This window comes from Gastrolobium bilobum, unplaced genomic scaffold (assembly GCF_033153095.1).
Source record: "Gastrolobium bilobum isolate Gb01-03AN ecotype WA unplaced genomic scaffold, APGP_CSIRO_Gbil_v1 utg8085, whole genome shotgun sequence".
NCBI lineage: Eukaryota > Viridiplantae > Streptophyta > Magnoliopsida > Fabales > Fabaceae > Gastrolobium > Gastrolobium bilobum.
Window position 1 is genome coordinate 876,240 of NW_026899665.1, and position 24,494 is coordinate 900,733.

Genomic DNA, 24,494 nt, shown 5'->3' on the forward strand with positions numbered 1-24,494 from the left:
GACCCGTAACTGGCCTCAGATTACAATTGGAAGGGACCGAAAGCAACCGCTTGGCCATACACTTGCAGCATCTGGAGTACGTCTCTACCCAAGTCCTTCCTATTTTCAGACAATGAAAAGGCTTATATATGTCTTGTGACTCTCATGATGACTGCAACTTGCATAAGAAAGTTAAATGCAACTTCCTTCATATTTACTCGCAAATATAAAATGAGCCAAAGCCAGGTGAAAAGACTGTTGGCTCTTCTGTATATTCTGTTGCGTAAACTTGAAAGGTTTGTCGATAGAAGTGAAATTGTAAGGGGACATCACACTCCATGTTATTGGGTTGTGTCCGGAGCAGGGCTTTCCGTTCACAATGGGGGAATAAATCTCCGTGTCAAGTTTTCACTCTTCAGCTTTGATAAATGAAGCCTTGTCGCAGCGCTTTACCGCTCAATCAGTCAATTGACCTCGTTTTGCACACCCTATGTTTTTGGATTAATTTTTGCAGTATGACAAGGATTTTAGTTTAAAAAGTGTGCTTGGAATGAAATAATTTATGTTTTTGTGATTTATTTAAGGGTTTATTATCGGTGAGCTCAAGAAAAGAATGACGTCGTTTTGGTGTTGGTATATTAAAAAATTACTATGATAATAATTAATATAATTTCAGAATAAATTAAAATTATAAAATTATATTTTTTTTAGTCTCAAAATGACATAGTTTTAAACTATCTCCATTGGCTGGATATACATTAAACCCTTTATTTAAATTATGTAAATCACTTTTAAATAATTAGTTTGCAAAAGAATATTACTTCGTTTTCCTACTGCCTTTTTATTTTGTTTCATTAAATTTTAGCTGCATTATTAACAAAATGGCGAGAATTTTACAGTAAATTTTCATGGAAAAAGGAGAAGGAAAAGTAAGACTCTGCAAGTAAGGAGATACGAGAATAAATGATTTAGTACACAAGGTACTCAAAATACATAAAGTTTATGGACCACCTTTCAGAAGAAGAAAAAAGGAAAGGGAGGTGTTAGGGCACAAAATCAGGTACTCTAGTCTAAAGTTTTAAATGTATGGTATGAAAGATCGTAGAAATTAAGGATGCCAAATCAAGATACATGCTATCCTTGTCGAAAGCTACTCAGTTCGATTCTTGGAGAAATTAAAAAGTAAAGGCTATAGTTATAGAGATTACTATTTGTCTTTTAAAGGACATAAAATTATGTTCTTTTAAATGAGAAAAAATAAACAATAAAAATCAATGAGGAAGAAAGTGAGAGGTTTTTTTTTTAATTTAAATTTTAAATAAAAAATATTACTTTTAACTAAGATGACCATCATTTAAAAGGACAAATATTTTTTCTAAAGTTATATTACCTTGTTTGGAAACTAAGGAGATTTTGGGAAGAGCTTTCAAAATTGTTATTCTCCGGGGTCAATTCGATAGGCCTCTAAAGGGTTAGTGTTTTTAATTTTATCTCTTACATATATATCAAAGGGGCAAGATATTCTTACACCGGTGTAAGAGTTAAAAGTCTTACACTCAATCTTGATCATTGAACCACTTATATCCAATGGCTCATATTACTAAATAATTTGAGCCCTTAGATATAAGTGGGATCAATGGACAAGATTGAGAGTGTAACTTACACTGGTGTAAAATGATCCTGACCCTATATAAAATTATGTAAGACTCATTTTTTTCTCTTACATATATATAAAATTGTGTAAGACTCATATTTTTTTTCTCTTCATATAACTCTACGTGGACCTCACTTTTGTGTGCTATTATAATATGAGCAACATTGATCCCATTTTAAAATAGGATGTGTTCGGTCCTAGAGAACCGTATAGTAGTATCGTAAGGTATGCACTAAGATATACCTTATAGATAGGTACCTTGGTTGGCTTATAGTCAACAATAGCCCATATTAATTAATTAGGAAATCAAGTGTAATTAATTAATTAAACATGTTTTATTGGGTGAAATTAAGTATGAGGCTTAATAAAATGAATCTGAGTCACTTTGGAGTTAAAAAGTGTACTCAGTGAAAATTAAGGGGTATAAATGGGTACTGGTGAAAGTGCCCAAAATATAAAAATAAAAATAGTAATATTCCTAGAATAATATTCCAGACTTTTGGGTAAAGTTTGGTAATTATTGGAGTTAAATAGATAGACGAACAAATACCCACATGTTACCAATAAACAAATGTTAAGTGATAAAACACCAAAAGAACCCCCATTTCCCCCCCAACCCGTCGAACCAGAAAGAGAAGAGAAGAGAGAAAGAAGAAGAAGGAGAGAGAGAAAGGAGAGAGAGAGAGAGAGAGAGAGCAAACCTTAACCGATATGAGAGATTCAAAAGCCAAAATCGCTTAGAATCTCCTCATCTTTCATAATCCTAGCTTTGTTTTGAGTGGGGAGCAGTGTGGAGAGGGATATTACCTCTCAAAAATTCGGCCATTTGAGTGATTTTGGGGTTTTGGGAAGTTCTACCTCCATGGGAGCTTGAGGAACACTCTTTGCTTGGTTGTGTGACCATTGGTGGTAAGATTCTAACCCTTGAACCTCATGATTCCTTGAAATTTGCATGAGTTAGGGTTTGTGAATAGTAAATTGGGATTTTTATGAAATGTAGTTGAATTGACTATGTTCTAGGAAGATTTAAGCTTAGAGCATGTTGTGAAAAATGCTAGGAACGTCATTTAATCGGTGGAAATGAGCCTAGATAGTCATTTGATAATTGTTCATAATATTGGAAAATTCATGCTTGGATTGGTTAGTATTCTAGCATGTTGAACAATTAGTGAGTTGAATGATTGATTGTGTCCTTGTGATGTCTAGGATTGAGACATTTGGACCAACCGTGAGTGATCAACCATTGGAGCAAGCTATGGAGCTTGATTAGCTCCATTGGATAGGTGAGTTCATGCTTATGTTTGGTATGAAATGTATAGCTTGGTTGATAGCTATGAGATGTTATTGGATGCAATATGTGTTAATTGCATTAACCTTGTGTAGGTGTTTGTTTGTAAAAGTGGATTGCTGAAACTGTTGGTGAAGAACAAAGGTTGACTGAAGCATTGAGGTAAGCCTTCGGACCTTGGGTGTAATTCCCTTGACTGTTCTACCAAGCCCTGAAAGGGTGGAGGTTGTGATTGTGTATATAAATGCAATAAAATAGTGTAATGCTTTGTTATACGTATGTGTATGCATTTGGTGTGGCATAGGATGGTGTTTCCCTATGTTGGTATGTGGCATGACGATGCGTAAATCATACTTGGTAGTTAGCTGGCCAGTAGGACTATTTGCATCTGAGTTTCCTTAGGACAGCTTGAGAGCTCGAGGGATTTCTCCTGGAGATGTATTGCACTTTGCATAGATATGTATTTACTGCATTATTATTGTTATTGCTATTACACTGATATGGAACTGTGGGGTGGAGAGATGCTCCAAGGACCCCTGGTTTACTGGATATATTCGTATATCTCACCCCGTGTTGTGGGGACCCCCTTTCAGGTAAGGATGCTGCAGGAGCCTCTGGTGGCAAGTGGCCATATCTGGATTATGCATGAAATGTGGCATTTCTTTTGAGTTTATGCATGCCTTTTGTAGTTGACATGTATAGGATTTTATTTTGAAAGCCCATGGTCATTTGTATATCTTGATTCATTGGATGAACTTAGCCTATGCTCATGCCTTTGGTTACACCTTTTGTTGATGGGAGCCAAGGGAATGATCATAGTGTTTTGTAAGCTAAGTTCTATGATTTGTAAAGGATATGTAATGTAAATGATGCCTACTTGAAATTCAATATATGCATGCTTGTTATGTATTGAGTTGTTGAATTGGTTGGGCTGAAAATCAATTAGGTACCCTTTGTTTAAATTGGTAAACGATGAGAAAACAAAGGTCATGCTGCCCAAATTCTAGCTAAATCTCATGAGGAGAGGTTGGATGAGTGCTAGGATTTAGTTTTGGGGCATGGACAATTGGGGTTTGTAATGGGGATGCATTTCCCCTAGGCTTGGACTTGAGAAATGTGGGAATTGGAATTCCCTGGCAGCGCGCTTAAGCGCCCAGGAGCGCGCCCAAGCGCCCTGCTGCCCCTGCGAGTGCCAATGCATTCTGCCTCCTCGCGCTGGAGCGCCCAAGTGGGGGCTTAAGCGCCCAGGATTGCGCGCTGGAGCGCCCTGGCTTGCGCTTAAGCGCCCTTTGCTGCAGAAAGTTGGGTGGCTTACTGCCCCCTCGTGTTTTAGCGCCCAGGGTGGGGCTTAAGCGCCCAGGGTTGCGCGCTTGAGCGCCCTGGTCCGCGCTTAAGCGCCCTTCGCCACTGAAGGAGGAGATGCTTCTGTCTCTGCGCGCTAAAACGTCCCAGTGGGAGCTTGAGCGCCCAGGATAGCGCGCCTGAGCGCCCTGTTGCGCGCTTAAGCGCCCATCCACACTGGAAATGCCTGATGCTTACTGCCTCCGTGCGCTTAAGCGCCCAGATGGAGGCTTTAGCGCCCGATAGCGCGCGCTTGAGCGCCCGGTAGCGCGCTGAAGCGCGCTGGGCCTGTGACCAACACTCTCTTGTGTTGCTTCAAATTGTCCTAACTTGGGCTACAGTGCTCCGATTTGAGCACGGTTTGAAGCCACAGGTAGCTAATGAAGAAACCTACAATATAGTAGAAGTATTGAACTAAACAAGAAGTAAATTAATGGTTTAAAAATGGAAAATGAACATGATGTTAAGCTTAATTTATCTGTTTCCGCAAGGTAATATGGTTATGATCACGAAATTGGGTATTATAAGTTCGGTACGTTTTAAAATGAAAAATTTATCCGGATTTTAATTGAACCCATGTGATTGTAACTGCGCTTAATATCATAATGCGATGTTAACAAACCGGTTCTAGAACGGGGTGTTACATTTTATGGTATCAGAGCAGTTTCGTCGGGAATAACTGTTAGCTATTGTTGAGTATGCTTAGTGTTTGATGCTTTATAGTTGTTTTAGTACTCTGTATGATTATTGCATTTGTGATCACTAAGTGTGGGCCTGATCAACTCACTTCTTTGTGTAACATGTGTAGTGACATGACGAGGAACCGAAACAACCCCGGACCATCAAACACCAATGCTCAGCCAGAACCTGTTTTGGCTGCTCTTGTGAGGCCTAGAAGTGGCCGTGGGGCAACGGGCGTACAGCCTGATCCCGTGGCTGAAGCTCTTGCAGCCGTTCAGAGAGAGTTGGCTGCTAGCAGGCAAGCCAATGAAAATTTGTTAAAGACAAATGAAGACTCGCGGACTGCTATGGCCGCGATGATGACCGAGTTGAGGACGTTGAGGGGTCCTAGGCCCGTGAACCGGCAACCCACTCCTCCTCCTCACACTGCTACGCCTTCTCCACCTCCTTCACAGGAAGAGGGTGGAGTGGGTAACAATGAGGGTGAGGGTAGTCACCACTCTGGGAGTCGGAGTCATCACACCGAGGTTCGTCAACCTCGAGTTGAAAATGTCGGTGATCATGAAATGGAGGAAAGGAGATTGATGGCTTTCCAAAACATAAACCTCCTTCTTTTAAGGGAGGTTATGAGCCAATGGCGGCTGCAAAATGGCTCCAAGCGATGGAGAAGATATTCAGGGTGATGAGGTGCCCTGACGCAATGAAGTTGGCTTACTCTGTTTATATGCTGGAAGAGGAAGCAGCAAAGATTGGTGGACAAATACCGTGCAGCCATTAGAAGCTGAAGGTCGGGAGATCACATGGCGGTTATTCGAGACATTGTTCTTGGATAACTACTTCCCTAGAGAGGCTAGGGAACAAAAGCAGAATGAGTATAACGATCTCAAACAAGGGTCGATGTCTATTGACCAATACTTCTCAAAATTCAATGAGTTGGTGAAATACGCCAACTATGGGCGAGCCTTACCCACCCCGGCTGAAATGACCTCCAAGTTCCAATGGGGTCTTAATGAGAAGATGTCTCGGAAGATGTCAAATTGTGACATCCGAGAGTTCAGTCGGTTTGTAAACCAGTGTAGAAAGGTGGAAGAAGTGTATAAGGTGTCCCAAACCAAGAAGTCTTCTGAGGCCCAGGCACCTAGTTCCAATAAAGCAACGGGCTCAGGTTATTGGAAGAACAGGAAGGTGCAAGGCAAGAAGCTGAATGCGAATAAGCCCTTTGACTTGTTCAAAAAACCCGGTACTCAGAAGAAGTTTGTTGATAGAGGACCTCCTCCCAAGTGCAAGGGATGTGGCAAAGAGCATAGAGGTCCATGTGCTACTGGTGAGGTGATTTGCTTTAAATGTGGAAGATCCGGTCACTACTCCAGGCAGTGTCCTCAGAACGAAGCAAGGACTATGGCAGTTCAAGCTACTGCTGTTCCGGTCTCTGTTGTTCAACCTATGCTAGAGTCTCAGACGGTTGGTAGAGTATATACCATGGACCGTCAGCAATCGGAGAAGGCTCCGAATCTAGTGAAAGGTACAATTTACATTGATAATATGGATGTTGAAGTGTTGTTTGATTCAGGAGCTACACACTCCTGTATGTCTGATTTTATGGCCGTTGGGCTAAATTTGCAAATGTATGACATTCGCCCTCCAATGAAAGTGGTTACTGCTACTGGAGAGGAGTGTTATACATCCGTGTTGTGTAAAGATGTTGAATTCAAATATGAAGGCCGAGATTACGTGCTGGATTTTATTTGTTTACCTATGATCAGCCTTCAAGTTATCTTGGGTATGGACTGGTTGTCAAAGAACTGTGCTATGATAGACTGCTGCGGTAAAAGGATTGTGCTTGATGCTGATGATTCTGCTACTAGTTCTTCCCCATATCTATCTGTGTTGCAGGTTAGAAAGGCTTTGAGGGCCGGGGCATTGGGATATGTCTTTGTGGGGGGTTTAGTAGGCGGAAGTCATGAGGAGATTGGCACTATTTCCGTGGTGAGGGAGTTTGTGGATGTGTTTCCAGATGAAATTCCACAACTTCCGCCTCATAGAGAGATTGAGTTCACGATTGATCTGTTGCCTGGTGTGGGGCCTATCTCTCTGGCTCCGTATAGGATGTCACCACCGGAATTAGCCGAGTTAAAGAAGCATATTGAAGAGCTTTCGGCTAAGCAGTTTATCCGGCCAAGTGTGTCCCCGTGGGGAGCACCAGTCATATTTGTTAAGAAGAAGGACGGTAGCATGAGATTGTGCACTGATTACCGTCAGTTGAATAAGGTTACCATTAAGAACAAGTATCCTCTCCCTCGCATAGATGATTTGCTTGATCAGTTGAGGGGTGCTTGTGTCTTCTCAAAGATTGATTTGAGGTCGGGTTATCATCAAATCCGAATTAGGCAGGAAGATATTCCGAAGACTGCCTTCCGATCTAGATATGGACATTATGAGTATCAAGTAATTCCATTTGGACTCACTAATGCTCCTGCGGTGTTTATGGATTACATGAATCGCATATTTAAGCCGTTTCTGGATCAATTCGTGATTGTGTTTATTGATGATATCCTGATATATTCGAAGAGTAAGGAAGAGCATGAAGGTCACTTGAGAACTGTGTTGCAAATTCTCAGAGAGAAACAGTTATATGCAAAGCCTTCTAAATGTGAATTTTGGCTTTCTCAAGTGCAATTTCTGGGTCACGTTATCTCTGCTGAGGGAGTAGCGGTTGATCCTAGCAAGATAGAGGCAGTTGTTGATTGGGAGAGACCCAAGACAGTAACAGAAATAAGAAGTTTTCTGGGTTTGGCTGGTTATTACCGGAGATTCATTAAAGAATTTTCAGCCATGGTGTTGCCATTGACCCGTTTGACCCGGAAGGATACTCCATTTGTTTGGACACAAGAATGTGAAGAATGCTTTCAGAGCCTTAAGGAGAAACTAACGACCGCTCCGGTGTTAGTACTTCCCGACCCGGAAGGTGAATTTGAGCTATACAGCGATGCTTCCAAGAAGGGATTGGGATGTGTGCTGATGCAAGATAGGCGAGTGGTAGCTTATGCATCGAGGCAATTGAAACCGCATGAAGAAAATTATCCAACCCATGACCTTGAGCTTGCTGCAATTGTTTTTGGGTTGAAACAGTGGAGGCATTTCTTGTATGGAATGCAATTTGCAATATTCAGCGATCACAAGAGTTTGAAATACTTGTTTGATCAAAAGGAGCTGAATATGAGACAACGACGGTGGACCGAGTTCCTAAAAGACTATGATTTTGAATTGAAATATCATCCTGGCAAGGCTAATGTTGTAGCTGATGCACTGAGCCGTAAATCTGTGAGCATATCAAGCATGATGATTAGAGATTATGATGTGATAGAGAGGTTCAGAGATATTCAATTATCTAAAATCTTTCCATGTAAAATTTGTGGCTTTGAAATCACGAGCATTGAGAATGAACTGATGACCAGAATCAAAGAAGCCCAGCTGCAAAATGAAAGTGCTAGACGACTAAAAGGTCAGAGTGGTGTATCCTGCAATGATGAGGGTATACTATTATATCAGGGTCGTGTAGTTGTACCTAGGCAGTTGGCGGAAGAAGTGATGACAGAGGCTCATAAGGGTCATTTTACAGTTCATCCGGGAGCTACAAAGATGTATCAGGACCTAAAGATGAATTTCTGGTGGCCTGGTATGAAGAAAGATATTGCCGAATTTGTCTCTAAGTGTCTCATTTGTCAGAAGGTAAAGATTGAGCATCAAAAGCCTTCTGGTATGTTGCAACCTCTGGATGTTCCTGAATGGAAATGGGAGAGTATCTCCATGGATTTCGTAGTGGGATTGCCGCGAACACAGGCTAGTTATGATTCTATATGGGTGATTGTGGATAGATTGACAAAATCCGCACACTTTTTGCCAGTTCGGGTAGATTTCTCTGCGGAGAGATTGGCTAGGCTCTATGTGAAGGAGATTGTGAGGCTTCATGGGGTGCCTGAGAGCATTGTTAGTGATCGGGACCCGAAGTTCACTTCTCGCTTCTGGGGAGCATTGCAGGAGGCTCTTGGCACTCAGTTGAGACTGAGCACTGCTTATCACCCACAGACGGATGGTCAGACTGAGAGGACCATTCAGACGTTGGAGGATATGCTGAGGGCTTGCACCCTGGAGCAGGGTACTGCATGGGATCGATATCTCCCGCTGGTTGAGTTTTCATATAATAATAGTTTCCATGCTAGTCTGGGTATGGCTCCCTACGAGGCCTTGTATGGTCGCAGGTGTAGGACACCTACTTGTTGGTCAGAGGTTGGAGACACAGAGCGGTTTGGATTGGATTTTGTTCAGGAGACTACTGAGCAGATCAAAATGATTAGGGATCGTCTGAAAAAGGCTCAGGATCGTCAGAAAAGTTACTATGATCTCAAGCATCGACCTCTAGAGTTTGAGGAGGGAGATCATGTGTTCCTGAAGCTGTCACCGGTTACGGGTGTGGGACGAGCCCTTGGAGTGAGGAAGCTGAGTCCGAGATTTATTGGACCCTACCAGATTCTTCGTAGGGTGGGACCGGTTGCCTACCAGCTTGCCTTACCTCCGCAATTGGCAAATTTGCATGATGTGTTTCATGTTTCTCAGCTGAGGAAATATGTAGCTGATCCTTCTCATGTGGTTCAACCTGATAATGTTGAAATCCGGGAGAATTTGAAGACTCCTATTGGACCACTGAAGATACTCGAAAGAGATGAGAAGAAGCTGAGAAATAAATCTATTCCTATGGTGAAAGTCCAGTGGGAAGGAAGGACGCCTGAAGAGTCCACTTGGGAGCGGGAAGATGAGCTTCTCCGGCAATATCCTGAGTTTAAGGACAGGTACGTTCTTGATTTTGCGGACAAAATCGCTAAAAGGTGGGGTGACTATAATAGCCCATATTAATTAATTAGGAAATCAAGTGTAATTAATTAATTAAACATGTTTTAGTGAGTGAAATTAAGTATAAGGCTTAATTAAATGAATCTGAGTCACTTTGGAGTTAAAAAGTGTACTCAGTGAAAATTAAGGGGTATAAATGGGTACTGTCAAAAGTACCCAAAATATAAAAATAAAAATAGTAATATTCCTAGAATAATATTCCAGACTTTTGGGTAAAGTTTGGTAATTATTGGAGTTAAATAGATAGACGAACCAATACCCGTTAAAGCCACTTAACCTATGTTAAGTGATAAAACCAAAAAGAACCCCCCATTTTCCCCCCAACCCGTCGACCAGAAAGAAAGAAGAGAAGAGAAGAGAATGGGGGTAGGCTTAGGGTTTTTCTTTGGTGGAGAAGAGAGAGAGAGAGAGAGAGAGAGATCAAACCTTAATGGTTTTGGATGATTCAAAAGCCTAAATCGCTTAGAATCTCGCCCTCTTTCATAATCCAAGCTTTGTTTTGAGTGGGGAGCATTGTGGAGAGAGATATTACCTCTCAAAAATTCGGCCCTTTGGTGAATTTTGGGGTTTTGGAGAGTTTCTACCTCCATTGAAGCTTGAGGAGCCATCAATCCTTGGTTGTGTGACCATTGGTGGTAAGATTCTAACCCTTGAACCTCATGATTCCTTGAAATTTGCATGAGTTAGGGTTTGTGAATAGTAAATTGGGATTTTTATGAAATGTAGTTGAATTAGCTATGTTCTAGGAAGAATGGAGCTTAGAGCATGTTATGGAAAATGCTAGGAATGTCATTTAATCGGTGGAAATGAGCCTAGATAGTCATTTGATAATTGTTCATAATATTGGAAAATTCATGCTTGGATTGGTTAGTATTCTAGCATGTTGAACAATTAGTGAGTTGAATGATTGATTGTGTCCTTGTGATGTCTAGGATTGAGACATTTGGACCAACCGTGAGTGATCAACCATTGGAGCAAGCTATGGAGCTAATCAAGCTCCATTGGATAGGTGAGTTCATGCTTATGTTTGGTATGAATTGTATAGCTTGGTTGATAGCTATGAGATGTTATTGGATGCAATATGTGTTGATTGCATTACACCATGTGTAGGTGTATGTTTGTAAAAGTTGATTGCTGAAACTGTTGGTGAAGAACAAAGGTTGACTGAAGCATTGAGGTAAGCCTTCGGACCTTGGGTGTAATTCCCTTGACTGTTCTACCAAGCCCTGAAAGGGTGGAGGTTGTGATTGTGTATATAAATGCAATAAAATAGTGTAATGCTTTGTTATACGTATGTGTATGCATTTGGTGTGGCATAGGATGGTGTTTCCCTATGTTGGTATGTGGCATGACGATGCGTAAATCATACTTGGTAGTTAGCTGGCCAGTAGGACTATTTGCATCTGAGTTTCCTTAGGACAGCTTGAGAGCTCGAGGGATTTCTCCTGGAGATGTATTGCACTTTGCATAGATATGTATTTACTGCATTATTATTGTTATTGCTATTACACTGATATGGAACTGTGGGGTGGAGAGATGCTCCAAGGACCCCTGGTTTACTGGATATATTCGTATATCTCACCCCGTGTTGTGGGGACCCCCTTTCAGGTAAGGATGCTGCAGGAGCCTCTGGTGGCAAGTGGCCATATCTGGATTATGCATGAAATATGGCACTTCTTTGAGTTTATGCATGCCTTTTGTAGTTGACATGTATAGGATTTTATTTTGAAAGCCCATGATCATTTGTATATCTTGATTCATTGGATGAACTTAGCCTATGCTCATGCCTTTGGTTACACCTTTTGTTGATGGGAGCCAAGGGAATGATCATAGTGTTTTGTAAGCTAAGTTCTATGATTTGTAAAGGATATGTAATGTAAATGATGCCTACTTGGAATTCAATATATGCATGCTTGTTATGTATTGAGTTGTTGAATTGGTTGGGCTGAAAATCAATTAGGTACCCTATTTGTTTAAACTGGTAAACGATGAGAAAACAAAGGTCATGCTGCCCAAATTCTAGCTAAATCTCATGAGGAGAGGTTGGATGAGTGCTAGGATTTAGTTTTGGGGCATGGACATTTGGGGTTTGTAATGGGGATGCATTTTCCCCTAGGCTTGGACTTGAGAAATGTGGGAATTGGAATTCCCTGGCAGCGCGCTTAAGCGCCCAGGAGCGCGCCCAAGCGCCCTGCTGCCCCTGCGAGTGCCAATGCATTCTGCCTCCTCGCGCTGGAGCGCCCAAGTGGGGGCTTAAGCGCCCAGGATTGCGCGCTGGAGCGCCCTGGCGTGCGCTTAAGCGCCCCTTGCTGCAGAAAGTTGGGTGGCTTACTGCCCCCTCGTGTTTTAGCGCCCAGGGTGGGGCTTAAGCGCCCAGGGTTGCGCGCTTGAGCGCCCTGGTCCGCGCTTAAGCGCCCTTCGCCACTGAAGGAGGAGATGCTTCTGTCTCTGCGCGCTAAAACGTCCCAGTGGGAGCTTGAGCGCCCAGGCTAGCGCGCCTGAGCGCCCTGTTGCGCGCTTAAGCGCCCATCCACACTGGAAATGCTGATGCTTACTGCCTCCGTGCGCTTAAGCGCCCAGATGGAGGCTTTAGCGCCCGATAGCGCGCGCTTGAGCGCCCGGTAGCGCGCTGAAGCGCGCTGGGCCTGTGACCAACACTCTCTTGTGTTGCTTCAAATTGTCCTAACTTGGGCTACAGTGCTCCGATTTGAGCACGGTTTGAAGCCACAGGTAGCTAATGAAGAAACCTACAATATAGTAGAAGTATTGAACTAAACAAGAAGTAAATTAATGGTTTAAAAATGGAAAATGAACATGATGTTAAGCTTAATTTATCTGTTTCCGCAAGGTAATATGGTTATGATCACGAAATTGGGTATTATAAGTTCGGTACGTTTTAAAATGAAAAATTTATCCGGATTTTAATTGAACCCATGTGATTGTAACTGCGCTTAATATCATAATGCGATGTTAACAAATCACGGGGTGTTAATGCAAAATGTTGTGTGTGTAAAAAAAAATTTAAGATGTAAACACTCCAAACCCAACCATTAATATCTCAAAAGGATCGCGTTAATGCGACATGATGGGTTTATAAAATTGGGAGAGATATAAAAAGCTTGCAAGAACTCTAATGCTTGCATCGTACAGTTAAATGCATCTTACAGTAAGACATAAATTTGAGGTTCGGTACAAAAATCTGTTTCAGGAAATTTGTTGTTAAACTGTCCCTGAGGCCTGAGGCAACCCCATGGATAGAAGGGGAAGCCCAGAGCACTCTAGGAGAAGCGGACAAATCTAATTCCAACTACATCATATCTTCATCCAAAAAAATACTAATTTATAGGTGAACATGAGATTTAACTACAACTAAGAAAACTACCAGGTTACCCCTCTCCTGTACTACTTTGCAACTAACAGCTTCAAACAAAACTAAGGTGCGTTTGTACACAAAAAAAAAAAAACTAAGGTGCGAATGTGACCCACAACATTCTGCACAATCAATATGAGAAGACCTCAGCTTGCAATGAGGGAGCAATGTTATTAACATGCAGCCATGTCGGTTCCCACAAACTATTACCTCGTTAGGGACCCGTCTGCACGAGTATTACCTTTGTCTCCATAACAAGCAAGATGTTCTTAAGTAGCTCAGGCAATATCTCTTGAAGCTTCTCACTTCTTTTTTCCCTAAATTTCACCTTCATATACTTTTCCATTCGGCTCAGCACACCTAACCATAATTTGCAGAAGGTCATCAATTTCGATAAATCTTGGAGTAATTGAAGAGAAACTCTAGACAAGAGCCTCATGGCCAAGATAAGCGTGCCTTCCATGTTGCGGTAGCGCTTTTGTGAGTGACCCTGTGCAATTTCAAGCAGGTTATCAAGCACAGTGAAGATCACGAGATCAAAACACTGTAACCACAAACCATGTGGGAGATCAATCCCATCAGCTACTGTCAAGCACCTCAGCAGAGATAATAAAGCATGATTTCTAACCTCTTCTCTATGGTCTAAACAAACTTTCCTTAGTCCCTGTACAAGCCTCAACCACATCTCTCCAATATCCTGGGACAACTTAGACACTTGCTCCTGCTCCATTGCTTCTTTAGCTTCTCTAGTCCACTGTGTCAAGCAATTGACAGACCCTGCCATGAGATCTAGTGCCCGTACGGATCGCTCTGACACTCCAACATGGGATTCAGCAAACTGCCTAGCAGCATCTACACACAGAACATAATTAGCTGGTATCAAATGGGCTCCATCAGACATTATGAACAACAATAAATCAAAACCGGTCTCGTATGCTTCTGGGTGTCTAGCTGTGATGGAAAGTAGTGAAGTAATTGTACGCCATCCTAACAGAGATTTGATATGAGAAGCATTTTCCTTCACAAGGAGACTGACTTCTTGTGTAATCTGCTCACAGTATGCATCAACAACTCGGGCATCAAGCTTCAAGACAAGTTGCAATGACCTCAGAAGTTCATCAGCAATATTCTCTTTGGAGTGAAGCAAACGCTGCTGGCAAATCATCAGGAGTCCCAAAACAGCCTTTTCTACCAGAGCACAAGGCATTACAGTTGACTGAACAATGTTGGATATGTGCTCATACACAACCTGCCAAAGAAGTTCAATCCTATCCCTGTTATTCAAAGTAACCGCAATCAGCAATTTCAGGCAGAAGACTGCTGTATCTTCATCCTCAGATGTGCGTGTGCAGTTTCCTTTCTGAGGTCGACCTGCAGCCCAAATGAGTGCTCTTGCAAGATGCAATACAGATTCAGCTTGCAGAAATTTACTCTCAGTGAATATTCTCTCAATGTGACAGTTCTCTAACTCATCAGCTGCATCACTAGCCACACATGCAGGAACCAGACCTAGCTTGTGCAATCTTAAGATGCAGTCAAGAATATTTCTCCAACCCGTGCGTATGTAATCACCATACCTATTCGCAATAGTGAAAACTGTAACAGTTGCAATTCTTGCTTTCATGTCATCTCCAAAGGCAAGGACTGGTTCTTCAACTGATGACGGGTTCAAAGGAGTAGTGAACTTACAGAGAGACACTACCAGATCATCCAGAACATCTTCAAGATGATGGCATGCTGAAATCTTTGCAACAGCTAAGAATCCATCCTTACATGTTTGGTATACCTCTGTGTGTTCAGCATGGTCAAATACCACAGAGATGGCAGCAATTGTTGGGCCTGACATTATAGCAAACATATCGTGATCAAGGTATGCTTTAGAATCAAATACAATAAATGAAGCAGTTTTCTTCGACTTGTGCATAAGATCAATCCAGCGACTTGGTGTCATTTCAGGAAATCCGACGCCTTGCTCAGGTGTTGTGCGGATTTCATTCTTACAAATTGAATGGTAAAGCTCTGACAGGAATTCTCGAGGCAGATCACTGCCGTCATTTATGTGCCTATTATTCGTGATAAAATCCTCTTCTGTCATTTTCTTTTTTACCTGCACATTGTGTTGATCTGTATTAAGCATTATGATTGAGTATGATAAAACAAGAGCAACATCCTTGTTGGCTAGGATATGTGGCGACTGCTCATAATATCTCTCAGAGAAAGCTTCAAGCACCATTTGTATCTTCTGTGACTCTCCAGGCAGTCTGAAAGTCTCCAAAAATAGACGCAGGGCAGTATCTAAATTCATGTCTTGAAAATCAAATGTTCCAACAAATTCATGAAGAACCTGAACACAAAAGTCATCATGATTTCCTAGGAAATCACCAACAAGATTCTTATCCAACCCGGCAGTATATCTGAAAAAGCAAGCAACACTTTGTGGATCGAGTTTGTCAGGTAAAAGATGTGTTCCTTGGAGAAACTCTAGACCTTTCTTAGGATCACGATTGAAGTGGTCAGCTCCAATCATCAATCTTCTCTTGATGTACTTTCTACGGCGGACAAAAAGAACCCAATGATTTGGATCACTATAATTCTCACATATAACCATCCAGAATGGAGTATACTCTTCAAGACTCACAGGAGAATATTATGAACTTAAAGATCCATTGTCTATCCTTTCGGCCATTCCTTGTATAACAACAATTAGACCATCCAAAGCAAGAATATGCATGGTAGACAATGGACAGTTCACAGGAAATGCACTTTTTGACAACAAATTAGCAAGGTCTTCAAAGACATTACTGCAAGTAATGTCACAGTCAAAGTTAGCATACATATCTACCATAAATGTTTTTTTCCAGCAGAAGTCAACAAGGGCCTCCATGGCTGCCTCCTGCTGCTGGTATGAAGCTCCATATCTGCTTTGTGTAAGTCTCAAAATGACACAAGAAAAAAATGCTTCTAGCTGCAATTTGAGCTCTGTACGAAGATGATGATACAGGTTGAGAACAATGCTACACACCATTGAAAGTATAAGGGGGCTCATTGACAAACCAAATTGCATCAAATTACGAAACAATTCATCCTTAATTAAGCTCAGCAAACTAGGGTGACAGCAAATGGAACGCCCTCCCAATTCTATTGCTGAATTAATTAACGTTAAGGCAAAGAGTGGCACATCTTCATCAAATGCAATTGTGTTTGATCTAGGACCCATTCCCATATATTCAACAACATTCAGCAAAGAACACAAGAAATGAAATATTTCCACCATGCCGGGAACTCCATATGGTTCAGTCATGAGATGCCTGTCATATGTTACGGCCTCCTTGCCATTAATAGCATTAGCTGTTTTTTCATCCATCGCAGTCATTGTCACGATGCTTGCATTGGGAGCAAAGTTTGAGGATAATGGCCGATTATCATATTCAGTTCTCATGCTTCCATTCCCCAATTGTCTATTTCCAAAAGCATACTCCTCACTTAAGTCCCCAGTCTGCATGAATTATCAACAAAGACAAGTACTCATTTACAGATGTCCTTAATATCAAATTCAAAATTCAAGTTCCCAACCACGAAAAGGCATTCATTCATTTTAGGCAAGACAATTAACAGACTCCCTTTGAACATTTATATGTTTGACAATTCAAATATGATTATTTGTAACCAATACCATCCATAAAGACAAGCTTTCCTCCCACACCAACTATACAACCATAGACTGCAAAAATATTTTCTCATTTTACTTTTGTGGGATGGGGATGGGGAAAGGGAGGTCTGTGAAGTCTATTTTAGGATGTACTATCCAGTTATAATCAGGTCAACACTTTTAATGGTATGTAATGTGTGCCACACTTTAAAGTTCATGGTATACAATTTACAGGCATAAAATTTAATAGAAATTTTAAATATAATTATGGAAGTGGCAATATTCTAACTAGATAACAGAGAAGTCAAGTGTTTTTCATAGATGATTTAACAAATTGAGAACAGATACAAATAACTTATAGCATAACACTAATTTTTGCATAATAGGAAAATAATTAATACAAAAAAACCACCCTCCCCTACCTTCACTCTCCTCCTTTTCTATTATTTTTCATCCTTACCACCTGAACCAATAATCATGAAAAAAGTAATTTTTATGAGCAAACATGAATTGTATACCTCTTGTTTCAAAGTAGAGATTGCATTTACCAATGCGTACTGGGTGTTGTCAACATCTTGAAGGTGCAAAAAAATACACCTAACAAGTTCGTGCATAGTATACCGTGCTATCTGCTGCAACAGCTCACCTTTGGTTCCAGCCTGATGAACTATCCGGAAACAAGTATTGACTATGGTGCAAACGTGTTGGTTACTCAGCATTATAGATGCTTTACTTTTCATACATGCCAGAGAACTTGAAGTATCTTCATTAAAACTACTACTTCTGATGCAGGATCAGTCACCTCAAATCTGCAACTAGTGACAGCATCAACCACCAAATGCATGGCATCCACAACATTAGCAGTATTTTGATCAATCACATCCAGATTTAAGATCTTGTATACAGATGACAAAGCAACACCAGTAATTTGTGCACCAGTCTCATTTGATCGAATCACGTCCAGCAATGGCTGGAGATACAAGGTAGGGTTAATAGCATGCCAAGAATGCTGCCATGAAAAGATTTGTCTCCTTAGTGACTTCAAAGACTGAATCAGAGAGTGCTCCAGCTGATCGTCTCCTGACATATAATGTCTTCCCCATCTTACATTTCTTCGCATGACTGCCAAAACAGCACCAATTTCCGAATTGATCATGCATGCTAAAGTCGTTTTGTCAGGATATGCCGCATCACACTCCTCGGGCTCCTCTTCTATTTTATTGATACCAGCTTGAAACTTTAGACGTCCCATTTTCACAATATTCTTTGTACAGAAAGGATCCGCTAGAAGTTCAACAACATGATGCTGAGAGAAACAAAACCCCTTAGAAAAACATCCTTTGAAGTTCAAAGAGAAAAAAAATACAATAAGTTAGGATTTGAACATATTAAATAGCTTAAACAAAGCATGAAGCACACACATATGAAACACAACCGGAGAATCTTCGAAATTGATCAAACAGTATGTACATGTTGAACACATAAGGAAACCATATAAACATTAAGCACCCATGATCATGCACATTCATCAGTAGGATTATAACTGGGTGAAGTTATTCCAAATATTTAAGAGCAGATATAGATCCAGATAAATTGATAATTCTAATAGTTTAAACCAAAGAAAATAGCATCATGTGTCTCAGCTGCAGAAGCATGTATTACAGAAAGGATCGGTATTACATGTATCGTGCATAGATTATTATGGAAAGAATCATGCGTATTTGTAAATATTCTATAAATAATTTACACACAATACACGCATGATACCGATTATTTCCGTAATAATATACGCACGATACCAATTCTTTTCATAATAGTATGACTCCACCTCCAACAAAGTCCAGTCATCCTTAGTTCTCCTTACTACGCCTACTCTCAATTAGATCACCCCGCACTCAGCCAGATTCTCATATGACTCTACAAAAAGAACCTCTGAAATAAGGTAACCTAGCCAGTTATGACTACTTCTAATCACAGAAACATTCTGAGCCTCCTTCACCAATTAACATCAAAGATCTTCACTACTACGCTTTGCCAAATTTAAAAATACGCAACAGATAGGCACATTGACTTAAATTTGACCTTACACAAGAGACAAAGTTATACATTAGCTACATTGAACTAGCACATCAATTGAACACAAAACCAGAATAAAACTTCAAATCACAATCATAACCTGTCCAAAACCTTAAAAGGCTTGGATCTTATGCTAAATCGAACCTCTTCACCCAACCAATTTCTTTGCTAGTCCTTTTAGTGTACTAACTATAATTTTCTTTCTTTCTTTCCTTTTTTTTCACTTTCAGCATACTAACACAATTCATGGGGAATTGCAATAAACTACAAAACAAATTTTGGTTCCGAACACTGTTTCTGGTTAGGTTTTGATTCCAAAGCATTCAAGTATATTGGCACAAAGAACATGAAAAATAATGGAAAAGGGAAGATTGAAGAAGATGGAAATGGTGAAGCAGAAGAAGAAAGGTGGCTTACGAAGATCGTGAGCTGAGCTGAGTTGAGGAATCGGAGCGCGTGGGATTACATTACTCCCAAATATTGCCTTCTCATTTTTTCCCTCCTTCAATCCTCTGCTACTTTGCAACTTTCGTTAGTGTTTCCATTTTATTTTTTTTCTCTTTTTCTTCTTTTTATTTTTCTTTTTACTAAATAAAAATTGCTGAACCACTTTTTATTATTATTATGTAAAATTGTATGAAACTATTGCTAAATAATTTGAGTTTACTCTTGAAAATTACATGAAATTTTATCCATTAATAAAAATAAAATAAAAAAAGTTATTAATACTTCTCTACTAAAACCCCTTTTTGTTCTACAAATTGTGTAATTTTTTTTTTATTGTTATTTTCTTCACTTAAGCACAAAAAGGAAACTGCTTCTCTATTCACTATTTTTGTGGCTTCTTCGCAACGTGAGTTTGACTAAGAGAATTTTACCTGTAATATAAGGAAAATAATACTCTTATTTTACATGAGATAATTATTTCATTTTCTCTCACTTTAAAAATTACATCTCCTCTTTATTATTTTTCTTTTTTTGCTTTTTAATGATGGGCCTCACTTGTTTTCTCTCTATAGCATGAAAGAACTACTCTCATGTAACATGAGACTAATATTCTCCGTAGTATAATATAGGGAATCAAATCTTACTAGATTCCGAGCCACGTCATTTAAATAATAACACCTCCTGGGGAAAATTAAGGGAATAGGAATATAGAAGTTTTTCTTAGCACTATTCACTATATGAATTACATAAATAATATATGTTAAAAAATAACTAATAATAAATTCATCACATACAATAAAAGGGTATTTTTTTTTTACTTTTGTGAGTTTTTGAACTAGGTTTGAAGCATAGGCAGCAGTGCTCTTAAATTTAAAAAAATATTTGAGTAAATATATAATTTGTTTCTTGAAAAATATTGTATATGTTGTTTTGATTTTTGAAAAAAAAAATTCTATACAAATTGATTCTCATAAAGATACACTTGTTAGGAAGTTTACAACATTAATAAGATGAATTTGTTTGCAAGTTGATAACTTTAGAAACCAAAATAATGCAAGCAACATCTTTTATGGACAAAATTATATATTTACTCGAAATATTTATAAAAAATTTAGTGATTTGAGAGAGAGGAGGAGAACACTTCCCATACTTTCCTCTTCATTTTTCTCATTAACAATCTTTCAGGCAACCGTATATGTAAATTGTTTCTTTGATTTTTTTTATTTTTTTATTGTTTTTATAAACCACATATATTCTTTATGAGAGGTAATTCTGTTCTGAGCGTCTCTAGGATTAAGGCTTTAAATTCCTTTTAAAGATGATATTGGGAATAATCAAAAACATACTTTCACTCACACCTGCCCAATTCCTATACGCCAATTGAGATACCATTATTTGGTTCTTTTCCTTTGCCTTTCATTACCTCTAGGTGTTTGATACGAGGTGAAAAAAAAATTTCCTTAGAAATGGAGTGGAGAAAATTATTTGTCTATGTTTGATAGGATGTGAAGTAAAAGTATGGCCGAGAAAAAAAAATTCTCATCTTTTGCTTTTCCATATAAAATGATTATGGAAGATTAGCATGGATGGGGTGGAATTATTTTTTTTCACGTTGTGGGAAAATTAACACACAACATCAGTAAAATTAACCCAACATTTTCAGAAAAAATTTGGTCTACAAACACATTTTAGTAAATTTTAATCATATTCTCGAAAATTATTTTTTTCTGGTAAAAAGAATATTTCTATTCTCTGCCAAACTTACCCTAATTCAACCAAATCATTACAAATTGGGGGACTCCGGGCAAATCTCGTTAAAATCGCTTTGCTTCTATTTTGGCCTACCTTCTCCTTGTCTACCCTTAGAAATAAACCTACTTTGTAACCAAAAAGAATAAAGTCTTAATTTATTTCGAAGGTTATATGATTTTTTTACCCTTTTTTTTTCCTGCCCTTGCATTAAGGGCAAATTAGTGAAAAAAAGACCATTGTCTATGTTATTTTTCTGAGTTGTTTCTTTTTTAATTGATTTGATTCATCAAGAACATAAATTTACAATATTAGCAGTAATTAAGATATTTTTTATTTTAAATAGAAATATTTACGCTTAGAATCATCAGAAGAATGTTTTAAAATGAAGTAACTTAGGTAGAAATGATAAGTTCGAGTGATGAACCAAAAAATTGAAGTAATAAAAAGATGGATTGAAGGTAACCACTAGCTGTTAACCTAAAATAAAATTGGGGCAATGAAATGATCTACCTATAACTGGACTCTTTAACAATAACCTAAATTGATTGAATACATACATTCATCTAAATCTCTACTACTATAGATTTCCCAGAAGTATATACATGTTTTAAGGGCTAATAAGTCATAACAAAACCAACCGTACCTTTTACGAGGTGAAAAATCAAACGAGGCATATCCTTGGACATTCAAATATATATGCATGATAATTTCAAAAAAAAGAAAAATGTGTTTGCATCATCCCGAGTAAATTGCATCTCGCAGCTAAGAGACAACAATATCGAGTTTTGTACAATTTAGTAAGACATTATTTCCATTTTTTGTTTTTTGTTTTGCAGTTAACTGGTTCAGGCGTGGACTCATGGCTATAAGGACCATACAAAGGAGAGCACTCAAATTTTTCTCAGACTATAACTTATCCTCAATTAAAAATCTTACTAGCATCAAGCGTCCCAGTGAAGATGTGAAATGAGATGTGTCATATTTTGTATAATCAGTAACAAACTTGCAAAGCGATACAACCAAATCATCCATCCATACATGTTTGGCAGCATTATGTTATCAAATCATCCATACAACCAAATCATCCAAATCATACATTTTCAAGATGAAAGTAAGCAGATATCTTTGCAACAGCTATAAGAATCCATCCATACATGTTTGGCAGCATTATCAAATACCACAGAAATGGAAGCAACTGTTGGACCAGGCAATAAAGCAAACATATCATAATCAAGGTATGCTCCGGAATCAGAAACAATGAATGGAGCAGTTTTTTTTTCCACTTGTGCATGAGATAACAAGATAGCTGCTTCCTCGTTAGCTAGTATATGTCTAATGTCATGTCTCTCAGAGAAATCTTCAAGCACCCTCTGGCAGCCTGAAAGTCTCCAAAAATAGACGCGGGGATTTGTCTAATGCCATGTCTTTGAAATTAAATGTTCTAGCAAATTCATGAACATCTTGAAGTACTTTCTTCGGCAAAATAAAGGAACCCAATTATTTGGATTACTGAAATTTTCACACTCTTCCAGCCAGATGGATTGTACTCATGAAATTGAAATTACTAGCTGATTTACACTAAATTGAAATTGACTGGATTTATATTTTAAAACCTATGAAAAAATTGATTAAATTATATCAGTTAACTTCTATTGATTAAACTAATCGAATTCAATCTACAAAGCACCCCTAAAACTCATAACTTCCATTCTTTTATTTTTTTTGTTGACTTTTTTCTTTCATACAAAATAAAAAAAAAAAATGTAAGGGCTAATTTGCTTGTAGACTACAAGATCTTGAATCCATTTTATATTGGGCCGAAACTTCCATAACCGCAAGCCTGGTCCATCATCAGTTAGGATAAATTCATGTTCAAATCTCCAGATTATCATCGAGAGGGTGGAGAAAATGCTGAGAGAACTGTTCTCTATGGAGACACTCGAATTGGATTTGTGGATAATAAATACACCGGTAAATATATAAAAAAAGATCCATATTATTATATACTTGGATTAGATTTTTATAATCAAAAAAATAATATTTTTTGTAATAATTAAAAAAAATGGTAAATACCATTTTTAGTCCCTAGCAAATTTTACGGTGCCCTCTTTGGCCCCTTGCAATAAAAAAGGTCACTCGTGATACTTGTAATTTGAAAAACAAATGTTAGTTGGCATCCAACGACCAATGTAACGGTGCACTTGGAACGTTTACTGGTTACAAATGTGACAATCCACGCTGGACAAAGGACGATGTTTTGAATATGATTTGCATCTCCACGGAGGTTGGTGACGTTGCAAGAAAGGTAAATATAGAAACCTAACTCAATTGACATTTAAAAAAATTTCCAAATTGATTTCATGTTCGTGTCTGCAAAATACAACAGTATAATTTAAATTGGAGCGCAATGTAGTAGGAGAAGATAAATATTTCTTCTGGCATGGGAACTCAAGTGGAAGTTTCAAGTTACATAACACTAGTTATCATTTCCGTGAGATGCACGATATTTAATACATATTTTATTTTTGAATTAACATAAAGAACTTATGCTCCTGGAATGAACATGAATGACATTTATCATATTTAAAAAATTTATTTGAATTGAGTTAATACTGAGCATGTTCTAATTTTACTTAGAATTAGAGAATTTGTATTTAAATGTAATAGTTTCATTAGGAATTTTTTTAGTAGACTAGTTTCATTACGATTAGGTTACTTTTCAGTGTAACAAAGGATTATTAATGGCATTTGACTCAAGTTTCATTTATATTATGTTAGTATTAAGTACGCCTATTTTAAAATCATGAGAAATTTAAAATATTAACTTAAATTCTAAACTACTTAAAATATTCATAACCGTTCCTGTAATAAATTTGACCATATTCAAACGGGTTGATGGAATAATTAATTAACCAGTAAATATTTTCAAAATATTATTTATAACAATATTTAACAAAAGTATTAATAATGATATTTAATACTAAAATATATTTTTTTTATTCTAAACCCTAAAACAATATCGTTTTGAGTTGTAGAAGATAATTTTATTTCCTATAAAAAAACATTAATCCCTTGATAAATAGATAAATATATTTTTCACATTTCAAAGGCTTTGTTTAAAAAAGTATATATTTGAGTATCTTTAAATTTCAAGATTAAAAGCAACCGTTGAGTATCCCAGTCCTTTATATCCTCAAAGTCCCAACTCAATAAAGGAAAACAGAGAATCAAGTACTAGATGATTTCCACATCAAAATACATTGTTATTTATCATTTAGTTATTATATTATTAAAAAATTAATTACATGAATAGCATGGTACAAGGTTAAATGCTTTTGTCAATGTCCTC

At 38.5% G+C, this 24,494-nt stretch overlaps 1 pseudogene; it reads right to left on the minus strand.

The window, feature by feature from the left end:
- Positions 1–13,351: 13,351 nt before the first annotated feature.
- On the minus strand, positions 13,352–19,444 carry LOC133292434 (ARF guanine-nucleotide exchange factor GNOM-like; annotated as a pseudogene).
- Between the last annotated feature and the right edge of the window lie 5,050 nt (positions 19,445–24,494).